We start from the raw sequence: 8,136 nt of genomic DNA on the forward strand, positions 1-8,136 counted from the left end.
CGCTCGTCCCGTAGTCTCTATCATTTTTACCACCCATTTTTCCTTCCATTACAAAACTGACGTTTCCCTGATGCCTGAGGATGCCTCCTGTTAACCGACTCCCTCTTATAGTCAAGTTCTGCCACAAATTTACTTTCTCCAATTCTGTATAGTACCACTTTATTACTTATTCGATCTAACAATCTAATTTTCGACATTCTTTTGTAACAAAGTTTAAAAGCTTCTACTCTCTTGTCTGAAATGCTTATCGTCCTCGCAACACTTCAGTTCAAGGCTACACCCTATACAGATAAGTACAAGAAATACTTCCTAAAACTTAAATTTATATTCAATGTTAACAAATTTCTCTTCTTCACAGTCGCTTTTCTTGCTGTTGCTAGTCTCCAGTTAAAATTCTCTCTACTTCGCCCATCTCATTTATTTTGCTGCCAAAATAGCAAAACTCATAGACTGCTTTTATTCTCTCGTTTCCTAATATAATTCGATCATCATCGCCTAATTTAATTCCATTACAACCCATTACCCTTGTTTTACTTTTGTTGATGTTCATTTCATAACCTGTTTTCAACAAGCTATCCTTTTCGTTCAGCTGCTCTTACAAATCCTTCGCCATCTCTGACAGGGTTACAGTATCATCGGCAAACATCAAGGATTTTATTTCATCACTTTGAACTTTAATTCCCTTTCGAAATTTCTCATTGGTTTGCTGAGTGATCAATGTATACATTCAAAAAAAATCAGGGAAAAGCTATAATCTAGTCTCACATGCTTCTCAATCACTGATTCTCTTTCAAATCCTTCTACCCTTAGAACGGAAGTCCAGTTTCTGAGCAAGTAGTAAATTTTTCGCTTCATGTACGAGTGCGTGCTGAAAAATATCACCTCCGAATTTTTTGTATGAAAACTCTTCAAGTTTTTTTTAATAACACAAACGTTATTGACACTCTAGATCTTCTTTCTTCATGTCTGCATATTTGCCGTCCTTTGTCGCTAGAGGGCTCCAAATCGTAGCGTGTAACATAGCGGTGTGTAGCGTAACTATGTCGGTGCCTGAGAAACAACGTGCTGTAATCGATTTGCTAACCATAGCAAAGTCCGTCCACACATGCAGCGTCCGCTCCTTCAGAATGACAATACCAGACCACACACGAGTGCTGCGACATCTGCAACCATTTCACGCCTTGGATTCACTGTCATCCCGACTTGGCTTCATCCGATTTTCAGCTGTTCCCAGAAATTAAAGAACACCTTCCAGGACTTCACTTTGATAATTATGAAGCAGTGTAAGCAGAGGTGAGGTTGTGACAAAGTCAACAGAGTCAAACATTCCACAGTGACAGTATCAAAAAAAATGGTCTCTCTCTGGAAGAAATGTGTTCGTCGCTAGAGTGATGTGTTGCGAAATAGATATGTAGACATGAATGATAAAGACGTAGAATGTTAATAACGTTTGTTTTATTTAAAAAGCGTTAAGAATTTTCACAAAAAAATTGGAGGCATTACTTCAGAAGCACGCCCTCTTATTTTACCGCTGCTACCTTCAGAATTTCAAGGAGCATGTTCCAGTCAACATCGTCAAATACATTCTCTAGACTTACAAATGCTATACACGTAGGTTTACTTTTCTTCAGTCTGTCTCCCAAGAAATTCATAGGACAAGTGTTGTCTGGAGTGTTCCTAAAATCTCTGGAAGCCAGACTAATCTTCCCCGAAGACGGCTTCTATCAACTTTTCCACTCTTCCGTCAATAATTAATGTCAATATTTTGCAACCTTGGCTTCTTAAACTGATGGTTCGGAAGTATTCACCCCTGACAGCACATGCCTTCTTTGGCACTGGAATTCTTACATTCTTCTTAAAATATGAAGATACTTTCTCTGTCTCATATGTCTTGCACACCCAGTCGAATAGTTTTGTCAATGTTGCCTCTCCCTAGGATCTCAATAATTCTGAGAGAATGTCGTCTGATCCAGGGGACTTGTTTCGACTTAGGGCTTCCAGTGTTCTGTCAAATTCTTCACACAGTATCATACCTCCAACTTCTCCTTCACCGCCTTCCTCTTCGCATGCCTTGTTGCTTTCAAGTTCATTTCCCTTGTATAGCCCTTCTACGTATTCCATCCAGCTTTCACCTTCGCTATCTTGGCTTGCCATCTGAGCCCTTGATGCTCGTACAGCTGCTTATTTTTTCTTCAAAGATATTTTTTTAATTTTCCTACAAACTTTATCTATCTTTTCCACAGTCATGCAAGATTCTTCAGCCTTGTATTTCTAGCCTAGCCATTCCTGCTGTGGCAGTTTGCACTGCCTATCAACACCAATTTCACACTACTGTATTGCCTTTCCGCTGCTTCATTTATACTTTTTCTACTTTCATCAGTAAGTTAAAATCTAATGCGTTATCGAAGGATTTCTGCTGGGCTTGGTCGTTTTGCCTATCTGGTCCTCTACCGCCTTCACTATTCCATCTCTTAATGCTATCCATTTGTCTTCTATTCTGTCCCTTAACACTATTTCAGTCAATCGCTTACTAACGTTCCCTTTGCAACTCTCAACAATCTCTGATACGTTAAGCTTTTCTAGGTTTCAGCACCTTAGCTTCTTAACTTCTACAGTTTCTTTAGTTTTAACTGCAGTTCATAACCAATACATTATGTCCACCTAGCACCTGGGAATGTTTTGTCATTTAAAATCTGGTTACGAAGTCTCTGTCGTACAATTATGTAATAAAAAAAATGGTTCAAATGGCTCTGAGCACTATGGGACTTAACATCTGTGGTCATCAGTCCCCTAGAACTTAGAACTACTTAAACCTAACTAACCTAAAGACATCACAAACATCCATGCCCTAGGCAGGATTCGAACCTGCGACCGTAGCAGTCGCGCGGTTCCGGACTGAGCGCCTAGAACCGCTAGACCACCGCGGCCGGCCACAATTATGTAATCATTATCGTCATCGTCATCATCATCATCATCATCATTTATTGCATTAACGGGCCTCTACCGCCTTCACTATTCCATCTCTCAATGCTATCCATGGCCTACACCAGGAACGAAGTCAGTCAGTCACAACAGAGCAGATGTCTTTTGCAGATGGCAGTCCATCGTTGTAGGTGTGCGGCTTCATCTTACGCCAATGTCGCCTCCACTTCTTTAAGGATTATCTATACTTGAGCCTTCCAACACGTCCTTGGACGTTTTCCAGCGGGTTGAGAATGGGAGGAATCTATCACCTCAAAGGATGTACTACTGTAGCCTCTTGTGATTTATTGCAGGCACACTGATGAGCCAAAACATTATGACCACCTGCCTAATAGCTTGTTTGTCCGTCTTCAGAACGAAATACATCGCTGATTCTGTGTTAGGATTTACATCAGGCGAATTTGGTCGCTGAGACATCAACGTGAGTTCATTACACTGCTCCTCAAACCACTGTAGCACAGTTCTGGTTCCGAGACACGGACGGTTATACTGCTGAAAGATGACATCGCCGTAGGGGAGGACGTCCAGCTTGAAGGGATGCACGTGCTTCGTAGCTGTCAACGTGTCTTCGATTACCACCACAGGCCCCATTCAGAGGCAGGAGAATGTCACCCATAGCATAATACTGCTTCCACCAGCCTGCGTCCGTGGCATGTTGCACGCTGCACGATTTCCGAAATGAGGTGTCCCATGCGTCAGGCTCTACCATTCCGCGTTCAAAGTCTGTTAATTCTCGACGTGCGGCCATAGACACGTCGGAAACATTTTCATATGAATCACCTGAGTACAAATGCCAATGCAATGCGTTTTTATATCTTGTGTGCGCGATTCTACCGTCATCTTTTATGTGCATATCGCTGTCACCTCAGTGCATATTTGTGGCCAATGGTCGGCACCCAAATACAGTATCTAGAAACAAATACCTCGAGCAGCATACATATAAAAGCATTCCTGTTTAAATATTACAGTGTTTCATGACAAACACTACAGTCGAACTGTACTGAGCTCAGCAAACGATGGGTTCTGCTGAACGTCAGTATCTCTAATAAAATCAGTCATTTTGAAAGCAAAGAGCAGAAACAGAGAGGAGGTCATTGTCTGCCATTCTGAGCTTCGAGATGTATTTTCTACTCCACATGTCTCTCCTTCTTTCGAGATCTATATGTTCTACTAGTCATTGTGACAGTCCGTGGTAGACACCTCTCTTTGTTGGACCGTATATTAAGTAAAGCATCCACTGAAGGGTCAGAATGAACAACTGAGACACGGAGAATGAGGACTCAGTAATCGACATTGCCTAAAGGTTTTCTCTCGTGGGAAGACCGGAACGCAGTTCTTTCGGCGTGTGAAGAGAGGAGATACTTATCGAGCGAGATGGTGGAGTGATAACACACTGTAGGACAGCATTTCCAATTCCCGCCCAGCTATCCACATACAGGGTTTCCGTTGTTTCTGAAAATCTCTTAAAGGGACATTATCCACGTTTTGAACGCAATTGATCCAAAAAATTTAATATTCACTTTCTCATGAACTTTCTTACAATTTTCTCTAGAATTTTGTTCAGAAATAAATTGACGACGCGTTCCAGTTTTTACCGGGACGCTCCCGGTTTTCACATAAATGACTTGGTGTCCCGAGAGAATCACTGGCGACACACAATTGTCCTGGCTTTTATTCGAGAAACAATATGTCTACAATAATATTTCTCATTTAATTAAATATTTTTGACAAACAAGTTTCCTGTAACTAGATCGTTATAGAAATATATAGCATCAGAATATATAGGTCTACCGCATTGGTTTAACACGTCTTATGCCTAAAGAAAGATTCCCGAGAGAATCATTCGCGACACGTAATTGTCCCGGCTTTTATTCGAGAAACAAAATGTGTACAATAATATTTCTCATTTAATTAAATATTTATGAAAAACAGGTTTCCTATAAGCAGAGCGTTAGAGAAATACACATCATCACAATATATAGGGTTACCGCATTTGGTTTAACACGTCTTATGCCTGATGAAAGAGTAAGAGATATCTTGAAAAAAAAAAAAGCAGGTATTACCCACCCCGGTTCTAACTTGGCGACCTTCCACTTTATGGCACTAGAGACAAGTAAAACCAAAACCAAAGGGGGTATAGAGCAGCCTCTCTTAAACCATTTCTCGTAAAGGGGTTACAGCCATAAGAAAATTAGTTTTGAGAAGCACGTGGGAGATGCGGCGGGTTATCAGTGCTTATTGAATATTGTTTGGCGAGCATGCACGCTTGCCACAACAGTCTTCAGTCAAACGAAATCTTAAATTTTAGTATGAAATGTGTGATTTGTATCTGATAACAGATTAGTAATATCACACAGCTTTTTGGATTAACAAATTGTACCTAAGTAAGTACCTAGTAAGTGTCATCAGTCTTCTGAGTGGTTTGATGCAGCCCGCCACGAATTCCTCTCCTGTGCCAACCTTTTCACCTCAGAGTAGCACTTGCAAATTACGTGCTCAGTTTTTTTCTGGATGTATTCCAAACTCTGTCTTCCCTTACAGATTTTGCCCTATATAGCTCCCTCTAGTACGATGAAAGTCATTCAGTGATATCTCAACAAATGTCCTATCAATCTGTTCCTTCTCCTTGTCAGTGTCTTCCACATATCCCTTTCCTCTCCGATTCTGCGTAGAACTTCCTCATTGCTTACCTTATCAGTCCACCTAATTTTCAACATTCATCTATGGCACCAAATCTCAAATGCTTCGGTTCTCTTCTGTTCAGGTTTTCCTACAATCTATGTTTCACTACCATACAATGCTGCACTCCAAACGTACATTCTCATAAATTTCTTCCTGATATTAAGGCTATGTTTGATACTAACAGACTTCTATTGGCTAGAAATGCCCGTTTTGCCAGCGCTAGTCTGCTTTTGATGCCCTCCTTGCTCCGTCCGTCATTGGTTATTTTGCAGCCTAGGTAGCAGAATTCCTTACCTTCATCTGCTCTGTGACAATAAATCCTGCTGTTAAGTTTCTCATTACCTTCGTCTTTCTTCGATTTACTCTCAGTTCATACTCTATACTCATTACGCTGTTCATTCCGTTCAGCAGATCATGTAATTCTTCCTCAGTTTCACTCAGAATAGCAATGTCAACAGCGAATCGTATCACTGATGTCCTTTCACCTTGAATTCTAATTCCACTCCTGAACCTTTCTTTTATTTCCATCATTGCTTCCTCGATGTACAGATTGAACAGTAGGGGCGAAAGGCTACACCCTTGTCTTACACCCTTTTTAATACGAGCAGTTCGTTCTTGGTCGTCCTCTCTTATTATTCCCTCTTGGCTGTTGTACATATTGTATATGACCCGTCTCTCCCTGTAGCTAATCCCTACTTTTTTCAGAATTTCAAACATCGAGCACCATTTTCCATTGTCAAACGCTTTTTGCTGGTCGACAAACGCTATGAACGTGTCTTGATTTTTCTTTAGTCTTGCTTCCATTATTAACTGCAACGTCAGAATTGCCTCTCTGGTGTCTTTACCTTTCCTAAAGCCAAACTGATCGTCATCTAGCGCATCCTCAATTTTCTTTTCCATTCTTCTGTATTTTATTCTTGTAAGCAACTTAGATGCATGAGCTGTTTAGCTGATTGTGCAATATTTCTTGCACTAGTCTGCTCTTGCCGCCTTCGGAATTGTGTGGATGATAATTTTACTAAAGTCAGATGGTATATCGCCAGATTCATACATTCTACACACCGACGCGAATAGTCGTTTTGTTACCTCTTCCCCCAGTTATTTTAGAAATTCTGCCTTATTTGATCTTAAGTTCTCCAAAGCTCTCTTAAATTCTGATTCTAATACTGGCTCCCCTATCTCTTCTAAATCGACTCGCGTTTCTTCTTCTATCATATCAGACAAATTTTACCCCTCATGGAGGCCTTTAGTGTATTCTTTCCACCTATCCGCTCTCTCCTCTGCATTTGACAGAGGAAATCTCGTTGTACTCTTAATGCTATCACCCTTGCTTTTAATGTCAGCGAAGGTTGTTTTGAATTTCCTGTATGCTGAGTCAGTCCCTCCAACAATCATTTCTTTTTCGATGTCTCCACATTTTTCATATAGCCATTTCGTCTTAGCTTCTCTGTGCTTCCTATTTGTTCCCCGAACATTTTTGTACTTCCTTCCTTCAGCGATGGCAACGGCCTTGCCGCGGTGGATACACCGGTTCCCGTCGGATCACTGAAGTTAAGCGCTGTCGGGCGTGGCCGGCACTTGGATGGGTGACCATCCGGGCCGCCATGCGCTGTTGCCATTTTTCGGGGTGCACTCAGCCGACCGAATAGTAGCGGCTCCGGTCAAAGAACTTTAACAGTGGCCCATACCGTGATGCAGAACGCCTCTCCTGCAGCGTCTGCCTCTGGAGTTGGCTGAGCATCTCCTTGGCGCTTTGGCGCTCACTAAATGAACATGTAACGAACCGCACTGCTCTTCTTTGGATCTTCTCTACTCCCACTCTGAATCCTATCTGGTACGGATCCCAGACTGACGAGGAATACCCAAGTATTGGTCGAAAGAGGGTTTAGTAAACTACTTCTTTTGGCGATGGACTACATTTCCTGAGAATTCTTCCTATAAATCTGTCTGACATCTGCCTCACCCGCGATTAATTTTATGTGGTCGATCCACTTTAAATTGCTTTTCACGCATACTCCTAGATATTTCATGGAAGTATCTGCTTCCAGTGATTGTTCTTCAATCGTGTAATCATACAGTAAAGTTTCTTTCTGTGTATGTATTCGCGATACGCTACATTTGTTTACACTGAGGGTCAATTGCGACTCCCAGCACCAGGTGCCGATTCTCTGCATTTCGCTGCTATTTTCTAGAGTCGCAGCTTCTCTGTATACAACAGATCATCCGTGAAAAGTCTCGTGGAACTTCCCATGTTGTCTACTAGGTACATACTGTGAAACTAAATGATTCTGTACCACTCCGTGGTGGTGGTGGTGGTTAGTGTTTATACCACTCCGTTGGGGCACGCAAGAAGTTACTACTAAGTCTGAAGACTTCTGTCCGTTCAGAATGACATGCTGTGCTTTATTTCTAGGAACTCTTCAGTCGTGTCACACAATCGGTCTTATATTGCGTACGCTCGTATTTTGTACA

At 41.6% G+C, this 8,136-nt stretch overlaps 1 pseudogene; it reads left to right on the forward strand.

The window, feature by feature from the left end:
* Positions 1-7,164: 7,164 nt before the first annotated feature.
* LOC126211101 (5S ribosomal RNA) lies at positions 7,165-7,282 on the forward strand (annotated as a pseudogene).
* The last annotated feature ends 854 nt before the right edge of the window (positions 7,283-8,136 follow it).

This window comes from Schistocerca nitens, chromosome 1 (assembly GCF_023898315.1).
Source record: "Schistocerca nitens isolate TAMUIC-IGC-003100 chromosome 1, iqSchNite1.1, whole genome shotgun sequence".
NCBI lineage: Eukaryota > Metazoa > Arthropoda > Insecta > Orthoptera > Acrididae > Schistocerca > Schistocerca nitens.